Below are 9,766 nucleotides of genomic sequence, written 5' to 3' on the forward strand. Positions count from 1 at the left end.
TGTAGTAAGTTGACAAGTGTTCTAAATTATACTTAGGGCTGGATTCTCTGCCGTCGGGATGCTCCGTTTTGCCGGCAGCCCGGGGGTTTCACGACGGTGTGGGGCTGCCCCACAATGGGAAACCCCATGGACCAGCCAGCAAAACGGAGCATCTCGCCGGCGTGCTAAACCAGAAATCTGGTGCGGTGGGGCGGAGAATCCAGCCCTTGATCTTTAATGATTCGGACAGTGGGATGCATAAAATGCTTAAGCAGTTAGGGGCTTCAGGACAGGTTTTGACTTTGTGTGACAGAGTAACACAGGTGGAAGTGAGGTAGCATTCCATTTTTGCATTCCACCCAGCTTTTTATTTTTATTGACTTCAATGTAACTAGGGGCGTCATTCTCTGACCCCCAAGAGGGTCGGAGAATGGCCGTTGGCCGCCGTGAATCCCGCCCCCGCCGGTTGCTGAAGTCTCCGAAGGGAGAAAAGTCGGCGGGGCGTTAATGTCGCCGCTGCCGTCGGAGAATGTCACTGGTCTGTGCAAGGCAGCCGATTTTCGGCCTGCCGATATTCTCCCTTCCGGATGGGCCGAAGTCCCGTCGACGTGATGACCGTTCACGTCGACGTAAATTAAACCTCCTTTTCATCGGCGTGACCCTGTGCTCCAGGTTCACGCCGACCAGCGTGGAGGTGAGTGACGGCCTGGGGGGTTGGCTCTGGGCAGGCGATGGCGTGGCCGCAGTCTGAATGCGTGAGGAGAGGTGTGTCTCGGGTTGTGTGTGTGTGTGTGCGGCGGGGGGGGGGGGTGGTTAGAGTAGGCTGGGCTCCGGGGGAGTGCCGGGAGGGGGTCTGTGCCGGGGAGGGGGATGGGGGGGGGGGTCCGTGCCGGGGTGGAGGTTGGGGGGGGGGCTCCGTGCCGGGTTGGAGGTTGGGGGGGGGTCCGTGCCGGGGTGGAGGTTGGGGGGGGGGTCCGTGCCGGGGTGGAGGTGGGGGGGGGGTCCGTGCCGGGGTGGAGGTTGGGGGGGGGGGTCCGTGCCGGGGAGGGGGATGGGGGGGGGTCCTTGCCGGGGAGGGGGATGGGGTGGTCCGTGCCGGGTTGGAGGTTGGGGGGGGGGTCCGTGCCCGGGTGGAGGTTAGGGGGGGTCCGTGCCGGGGTGGAGGTTGGGGGGAGGGGTCCGTGCCGGGGTGGAGGTTGGGGGGGGGTCCGTGCTGGGGTGGAGGTTGGGGGGGGGGGGTCCGTGCCGGGGAGGGGGATGGGGGGTCCGTGCCGGGGTGGAGGTTGGGGGGGGTCCATGCCGGGGTGGAGGTTGGGGGGGGGTCCGTGCCGGGGAGGGGGATGGGGGGTCTGTGCCGGGGTGGAGGTTGGGGGGGTGTCCGTGCCGGGGTGGAGGTTGGGGGGGGGGGTTCATGCCGGGGTGGAGGTTGGGGGGGGGTCCGGGCCGGGGAGGGGGATGCGGAGTCCGCGCCGGGGTGGAGGTTGGGGGGGGGTCCCTGCCGGGGTGGAGGTTGGGGGGGGGTCCGTGCCGGGGAGGGGGATGGGGGGTCCGTGCCGGGGTGGAGGTTGGGGGGGGGTCCGTGCCGGGGTGGAGGTTGGGGGGGGGGTCCGGGCCGGGGAGGGGGATGGGGGGTCCGTGCCGGGGTGGAGGTTGGGGGGGGTGTCCGTGCCGGGGTGGAGGTTGGGGGGGGTTCTGTGCCGGGGTGGAGGTTGGGGGGGGTCCGTGCCGGGGAGGGGCATGGGGGGTACGTGCCGGGGTGGAGGTTGGGGGGGGGGGTCCGTGCCGGGGTGGAGGTTGGTGGGGGTCCGTGCCGGGGAGGAGGTTGGGGGGGGTCCAATCCGGGGTGGAGGTTGGGGGGGGGGTCCGTGCCGGGGTTGAGGTTGGGGGGGGTCCGTGCCCGGGTGGAGGTTGAGGGGGGGTCCGTACCGGGGTGGAGGTTGGGGGGGGCCTGTGCCGGGGTGGAGGATGGGGGGGGGTCCGTGCCGGGTTGGAGGTTGGGGGGGGGGTCCGTGCCGGGGTGGAGGTTGGGGGGGGTTCCGTGCCGGGGTGGAGGTTGGGGGGGGGTCCGTGCCGGGTTGGAGGTTGGGGGGTGGTCCGTGCCGGGGAGGGGGATGGGGGGGGGGTCCTTGCCAGGGAGGGGGATGGGGTGGTCTGTGCCGGGGTGGAGGTTGGGGGGGGTCCATGCCGGGGTGGAGGTTGGGGGGGGTCCATGCCGGTGTGGAGGTTGGGGGGGGGGTCCGTGCCGGGGTGGAGGTTGGGGGGGGGTCCGTGCTGGGGTGGAGGTTGGGGGGGTGTCCGTGCCGGGGAGGGGGATGGGGGGTCCGTTCCGGGGTGGAGGTTGGGGGGTGGTCCGTGCCGGGGTGGAGGTTCGGGGGGGGGGTCCGTGCCAGGGAGGGGGATGGGGGGTCCGTGCTGGGGTGGAGGTTTTGGGGGGGGGTCCGTGCCGGGGAGCGGGATGTGGGGGTCCGTGCCGGGGTGGAGGTTGGGGGGGGGTCCGTGCCGGGGTGGAGGTTGGGGGGGCGGTCCGTGCCGGGGAGGGGGATGGGGGGTCCGTGCCGGGGTGGAGGATGGGGGGGGGTCCGTGCCGGGGTAGAGGTTGGGGGTGGGGTCCGTGCCGGGGAGGTGGATGGGGGGTCCGTGCCGGGGTGAAGGTTGGGGGGGTGTCCGTGCCGGGGTGGAGGTTTGGGGGGGGTCCGTGCTGGGGTGGAGGTTGGGGGGGGTCCGTGCCGGGGTGGAGGTTGGGGGGGGTCCGTGCTGGGGTGGAGGTTGGGGGGGGTCCGTGCCGGGGTGGAGGTTGGGGGGGTTGGGGTCCGTGCCGGGGTGGAGTTGGGGGGGTGTCTGTGCCGGGGAGGGGGATGGGGGGTCCGTGCCGGGGTGGAGGTTGGGGGGGGGGTCCGTGCCGGTGTGGAGGTTGGGGGGGGTCCGTGCCGGGTTGGAGGTTGGGGGGGGTCCATGCCGGGGTGGAGGTTGGGGGGGGTCCGTGCCGGGGTGGAAGTTGGGGGGGGGGTCCGTGCCAGGGTGGAGGTTGGGGGGGTCCGTGCCGGGGTGGAGGTTGAGTGGGGGTCCGTGCCGGGGTCGAGGTTGGGGGCGGGGGTCCGTGCCGGGGAGGGGGATGGGGGGGTCCGTGCCGGGGTAGAGGTTGGGGGGGGGGGTCCGTGCCGGGGAGGGGGATGGGGGGTCCGTGCCGGGGTGAAGGTTGGGGGGCTTTCCGTGCCGGGGTGGAGGTTTGGGGGGGGTCCGTGCTGGGGTGGAGGTTGGGGGGGGTCCGTGCCTGGGTGTAGGTTGGGGGGGTTGGGGTCCGTGCCGGGGTGGAGTTGGGGGGGTGTCTGTGCCGGGGAGGGGGATGGGGGGGTCCGTGCCGGGGTGGAGGTTGGGGTGGGAGGTCCGTGCCGGGGTGGAGGTTGGGGGGGGTCCGTGCCGGGGAGGGGGATGGGGGGTCTGTGCCGGGGTGGAGGTTGGGGGGGGGGGCCCGTGCCGGGGTGGAGGATGGGGGGGGTGGTCCGTGCCGGGTTGGAGGTTGGGGGGGGTCCGTGCCGGGGTGGAGGTTGGGGTGGGGGTCCGTGCCGGGGTGGAGGTTGGGGGGGGGGCCCGTGCCGGGGTCAAGGTTGGGGGGTCCGTGCCGGGGAGGGGGATGGGGAGGTCCGTGCCGGGGTGGATGTTGGGGGGGGTCCGTGCCGGGGTGGAGGTTGGGGGGGGGTCCGTGCCGGGGAGGGGGATGGTGGGTCCGTGCCGGGGTGGAGGTTGAGGGGGGGTCCGTGCCGGGGTGGAGGTTGGGGGGGGGTTCCGTGCCGGGGAGGGGGATGGGGGGTCCGTTCCGGGGTCGAGGTTGGAGGGGCGTCCGTGCCGGGGTGGAGGTTGGGGGGGGGGGGGTCCGTGCCGGGGTGGAGGTTGGGGGGGGGTCCGTGCCGGGCAGGGGGATGGGGGCGTCCGTGCCGTGGTGGAGGTTGGGGGGGGTCCGTGCCGGGGTGGAGGTTGGGGGGGGGGTCCGTGCCGGGGAGGGGGATGGGGGGTCCGTGCCGGGGTGGAGGTTGGGGGGGGTCCGTGCCGGGGTGGATGTTGGGGGGGGCGTCCGTGCCGGGGAGGGGGATGGGGGGTCTGTGCCGGGGTGGAGGTTGGGGGGGTCCGTGCCGGGGAGGGGGATGGGGGGGTACGTGTCGGGGTGGAGGTTGGGGGGGGTCCGTGCCGGTGTGGAGGTTGGGGGGGGGTCCGTGCCGGGGTGGAGGTTGGGGGGGGTCCATGCCGGGGTGGAGGTTGGGGGGGTCCGTGCCGGTGTGGAAGTTGGGGGGGGGTCCGTGCCGGGGTGGAGGTTGGGGGGGGTCCGTGCCGGGGTGGAGGTTGAGTGGGGGTCCGTGCCGGGGTGGAGGTTGGGGGGGGGGGTCCGTGCCGGGGAGGGGGATGGGGGGGTCCGTGCCGGGGTGGAGGTTGGTGGGGGGGGGTCCGTGCCGGGGTGGAGGTTGGGGGGGCCGTGCCGGGGTGGAGGATGGGGGCGTGTCCGTGCCGGGGTGGAGGTTGCGGGGGGGGGTCGGTGCCGGGGTGAAGGTTGGGGGGGGGTCCGTGCCGGGGTGGAGGTTGGGGGGGGATTCCGTGCTGGGGTGGATGTTGTGGGGGGTCCGTGCCGAGGTGGAGGTTGGGGGGGGGGGGTCGGTGCCGGGGTGAAGGTTGGGGGCGGGTCCGTGCCGGGGTGGAGGTTGGGGGGGGTCCGTGCTGGGGTGGAGGTTGGGGGGGGTCCGTTCCGGGGTGGAGGTTGGGGGGGTTGTGGTCCGTGCCGGGGTGGAGGTTGGGGGGGTGTCTGTGCCGGGGAGGGGGATGGGGGGGCCGTGCCGGGGTGGAGGTTCGGGGGATGTCCGTGCCGGGGTGGAGATTGGGGGGGGTCGGTGCCGGGGTGAAGGTTGGGGGGGGGTCCGTGCCGGGGTGGAGTTTGGGGGGGGGGTTCCGTGCTGGGGTGGATGTTGGGGGGGGGTCCGTGCCGGGGTGGAGGTTGGGGGGGGGGGTCGGTGCCGGGGTGAAGGTTGGGGGCGGGTCCGTGCCGGGGTGGAGGTTGGGGGGGGTCCGTGCTGGGGTGGAGGTTGGGGGGGGTCCGTTCCGGGGTGGAGGTTGGGGGGTTTGTGGTCCGTGCCGGGGTGGAGGTTGGGGGGGTGTCTGTGCCGGGGAGGGGGATGGGGGGTCCGTGCCGGGGTGGAGGTTGGGGTGGGGGGTCCGTGCCAGGGTGGAGGCTGGGGGGGGGGTCCGTGCCGGGGTGGAGGTTGGGGGGGGGGTCCGTGCCGGGGAGGGGGATGGGGGGGTCTGTGCCGGGATGGAGGTTGGGGGGGGGGGTCCGTGCCGGGGTGGAGGTTGGGGGGGGGGGTCCGTGCCGGGGAGGGGGATGCGAAGGCAAGTGAGTTGGTCCACCTGGCCAGGTGCCAGCCTCCAACAGTTGGACCCATGCTGTCCATGCCACCTGGCTGGGGGGAGGAGGGGATATGGGCAATGATGACATGTCGTCGTTCCCCTCCCCCGCACCAGACCGTCATGTTTTCCGATCATCCAGCGATGTTGGCTGCCGTGACGGCAGCCGCTCATGTCTATGTTGCCCTGGAAGAGGAGGAGGAGGAGGAGGAGGAGGAGCGTGCCAGAGAGGCGGCGCAGGCTGCCGCAGAGGGACAGGCGGCAGCCGCCCAGGCTGGAGGGACACCTGACCGACAGGACGAGGAGGGGGAGGAGGACGTCGCGGCCCCACGGCAACGTAGGCACCCGAGGGCGCCCCGTCTGTACCGGCCCCGGCAGTCATACCAGGACCTCACGGACCGGGAATGCAGGAGGAGACTCCGGATGAGGTGGGAAACCGTGGCACACATCTGCCACCTGCTGGCACACCTGTCACCGCGTGGCACTGGCGGGGGACACCCTCTCCCCGTGTCCGTCAAGGTTACGGTGGCCCTGAACATTTATGCAACGGGGTCATTCCAGGCACCGAGTGGGGACCTGTCCGGCATATCGCAGACATCGGTGCATCGGTGCATCCGGGCAGTGACAGATGCCCTGTATGCCATGGCGCACCACTACATCCGCTTCCCCGTGGACCGGGCCAGCCAAGATGCCCGGGCCGTGGGCTTCTCTGCCGTGGCCGGGTTCCCCATGGTCCAGGGCGCGATCGATGGGATGCACGTCGCCGTGCAGCCACCTGCAGATAACAGGGCCGTGTTCACCAATAGGAAGGGGACCAATTCGATGAACATACAGGTGGTCTGCGACCACCGCATGATGATCCTGCACGTCTGCGCCCGTTACCCAGGCAGTGTACACGACTCATACATGTTGTCGCGGTCATCCATCCCCGGCATGTACGAGGGACGCCATCCCCGGCTGAGGGGCTGGTTGCTGGGCGACAGGGGCTACCCATTGCGATCGTGGCTGATGACGCCTATACGGAGGCCACGCAATGAGGTGGCGAACCGCATACAATGATGCCCATGTAGCGACAAGGGGAGTGATAGAGAGGTGCTTTGGCGTGCTGAAGTTGCGTTTCAGGTGCCTGGACCTCTTTGGGGGCGCCCTCCAGTATCGGTCAGATAGGGTCGGCTGCGTCCTGCACAACATAGCCCAGCAGAGGGGCGATGTGCCGCAGGCAGAGGAGGGCGGAGTGGAGGAGCAGCAGGAAGAGGCGCAGTCCTCCCCAGATGAGGGGGATGGGGGCAATGGTCAGGGCAGACGGGGTAGACACAGGCGGGTGGCTGTCCACCGTTACCGGCTGGCCCAGCGGTCACGGGACAGACTGATAGCCGCCCGCTTCACTGACTAGATGGGCGTGGGAATCGGGTAGTCTGGCCACAGACCGCACATCATGGCAACAGCCGACCACCCACAACCCCCACCCATCCACCCACCAGGCACCCTCACCCCCCTCCCCAACCCCATCCACCCCACCCGCATGCACACCACCCCCCCACCCCCAATTGCCGATCCACCGGCGGCACAACGGGCCGGGCTCACACAGTTGCGGGTGGACGCGTGTCTATTGCAGGCCATGGAGGATGATGACAACCCGCCCTGCGGTGATCTCCTGGCTCCACATCGTTGGACTATGTCTGACCCATGGCCACAGTACCACCATCCACCCGGACCATCCCTGCATGTGGCTGTGACACTGCAGCGCACGGTCCCGTCCTCTGCCCGGGGGATGTTGATGGCGGCCCAGGGGGAAGGGGGCAGACTCACCTGGGGCTGAGGTAAGACCACCCCTCACACACACACTTGCGCTCAACGTACATGACACCCCCGCACGCTTTGGTCAGAGCACAAAGGCAGCTTCTGTAGGTGTAACATTGACTTTAATAACCAAAGCCCCTAAAACTCATCTGTGCCCTGCACCCGTGCCAACTTACTCAGTGTCTAATTGTTTGGCCTTACGGGCCCTTTGACTACGTCTACGTGGTTCCCCAGACGGTACAGCAGAACTGGAGGTGGACTCCTGTGATTCCTGCCCTCTGACACTGGATCCCTTTGGCGGCCGTTTCCTGGGGCGTCCTGGCCTAGATGGGCCAGGCTGCGGCCCGGGCGACTGGGATGGCGAGCTGCCAGCCTGTCCTGCCCGTTGCCCACCCGATGCACCTGGGACGGAAGGGGGGGAGTCCGAGGTGTTGCGGTGTTCCGGGACCTCCCCTACAGGGGGAGCCGGGATGGACCACACCACCTCCTCCTCCCTCGGGGTGCCCGATGGCCCCCAGGCCTCTACATGGGTGGGGGATGCGAACGGACTGGCCATCTGACGCCCCCCCGACATCTGGCGCTGCCAGTCCTGGAGGCCCGTGCTGGTATCGACAGGGTTCTGCAGGTTTGCAGCCATGGAGCCCAGGGGGTTGGCAAACCCTGTCTGTGACAGTGCGACACCGGCTCGCACATGGCCACTGGCGCCGATGCCCTCAGCGATGGCCTGCAGAGACTGGGCCATGGCCTGCTGAGACTGGGCCATGGCCTGCAGAGACTGGGCTATGGCGTTGAGCGCCTCTGCCATCTGGCGCTGGCACTGGCTCATGGCCTCCTGTGAGAGGGCAGCCATTTCCTGGGCCACAGACGCCGCCTGCACGGAAAGCCCCAGGCCTCGCAAACCGTTTCCTATTTCTGACACCGTCGCACCCATTGCCTCCACCGCGGATGCCACCCGTGCGGTGTCAGCTTGGGCGGCACGCATGACCGGCACCACTCCCAGCTCCTGGACGCGGGTGGACTCCTCCACCTGCGACTGTAGCCGCCGCAAGCCGCCCGTCACCCTCTTCGCTCGTCTCCGGGTCGGTGGTTGCATCGGATCTATGTGTGGGTGTGGTAACTGCAGGAACCCGGGATCCATCTGGGTGGCAGATGTTCGCTTGGGCTGGGCTGCCCTCCGACCGCCCGGCCCCTCTGCTGCTCCTACCTCCACCTGCTGTACCGGGACGGCTGTGTTGTGCGCACCAGTGAGTGTACCAGACGCCTCATCACTAAAGTGCCCAACCGAGGTGAGTGTTTCTGCGATGGTGGAGGGTGTTGGTGACAGCATTGGCGTTGTGTCGTGCTCTTCATCCCACTCTGAGTCCATGGCACTTTGGGGTGGGGGTTCGTCTCCACCCATCCACTCTGAGTCACTGTCCGGTATTTTGTCTTCCTGGGTAGTGCTGTCCCGGGTAGGGGTGTCCTGGGCAGTGCTGTCCCGGGTAGTGCTGTCCCGGGTAGTGGTGTCCCGGGTAGTGGTGTCCCGGGTAGTGGTGTCCCGGGTAGTGGTGTCCTGGGTAGTGGTGTCCTGGCTCGGATGTGACGGGGGCCTGTGGCTGCCCCCCTCGTCGCTGGGTGGTCGCTCCCGCACGTGATGGGGGTGTTGTCTCCCTGTTGCTCCAGGTCTCTCCGTCTCCCGTGGTGTGCGAGGGGCATCCTGCGGGCGTCGCATGCTGGAGGGTCCGGGTCTCTCCGTCTCCCGTGGCCTCCGAGGGGCATCCTGCGGGCGGTCTGCATCTGCGGGGATGGGTGCCTGGACGTTTGGTCCTGCGATACGCAATGAAGCATGCATGGTTAGACATCAGGCAGTGATCAGGTGATATGGGGGAGGGGGATATAGGGGAGGGGGGATATGGGGACGGGATGTTGGTGGCTCACTTGCTACTACGCCCCCGACCTCTGCATCTGCAAATTCCCGGTCGTCAGGTCCGCCAGCCAGTTCCAGGGCCCATTCCTCGTGTTCGGTCAGTGGCCTCTCATCAGCGGGGCCTCCTCCAGTCCTCACATGCTCCCTATTGTTGTGTGCGCGCTTATCCTGTGGGGGGGGGGGGGGGGGGGTGGCAGGGGTAAAAGGCAACACTGTTAGGCAGGTATATGAATGCACGCCATCGGTTGCGCATGCATTGCAGAGGTTAAGGTTAGGGCTGGATTCACTTGGGGATATGGGGGAGGGGGGAGGGGGGATATGGGGAAGGGGGGATATGGGGAAGGGGGGATATGGGGGAAGGGGGGATATGGGGAGGGGCGATATGGGGAGGGGGGATATGGGGAGGGGGGATATGGGGGAGGGGGATATGGGGGAGGGGGATATGGGGGAGGGGGGATATGGGGCGGGGGATATGGGGGAGGGGGGATATGGGGGAGGGGGATATGGGGGAGGGGGGATATGGGGGAGGGGGGATATGGGGAGGGGGGATATGGGGGAAGGGGGGTATGGGGAGGGGGATATGGGGGAAGGGGGGATATGGGGAGGGGGAGGGGGATATGGGGGAGGGGGGATAGGGGGGGATATGGGGGATATGGGGGAGGGGGATATGGGGGGGGGATATGGGGGGAGGGGGGA

The sequence above is a fragment of the Scyliorhinus torazame genome, chromosome 2, assembly GCF_047496885.1.
Source record: "Scyliorhinus torazame isolate Kashiwa2021f chromosome 2, sScyTor2.1, whole genome shotgun sequence".
NCBI classification, from domain to species: domain Eukaryota; kingdom Metazoa; phylum Chordata; class Chondrichthyes; order Carcharhiniformes; family Scyliorhinidae; genus Scyliorhinus; species Scyliorhinus torazame.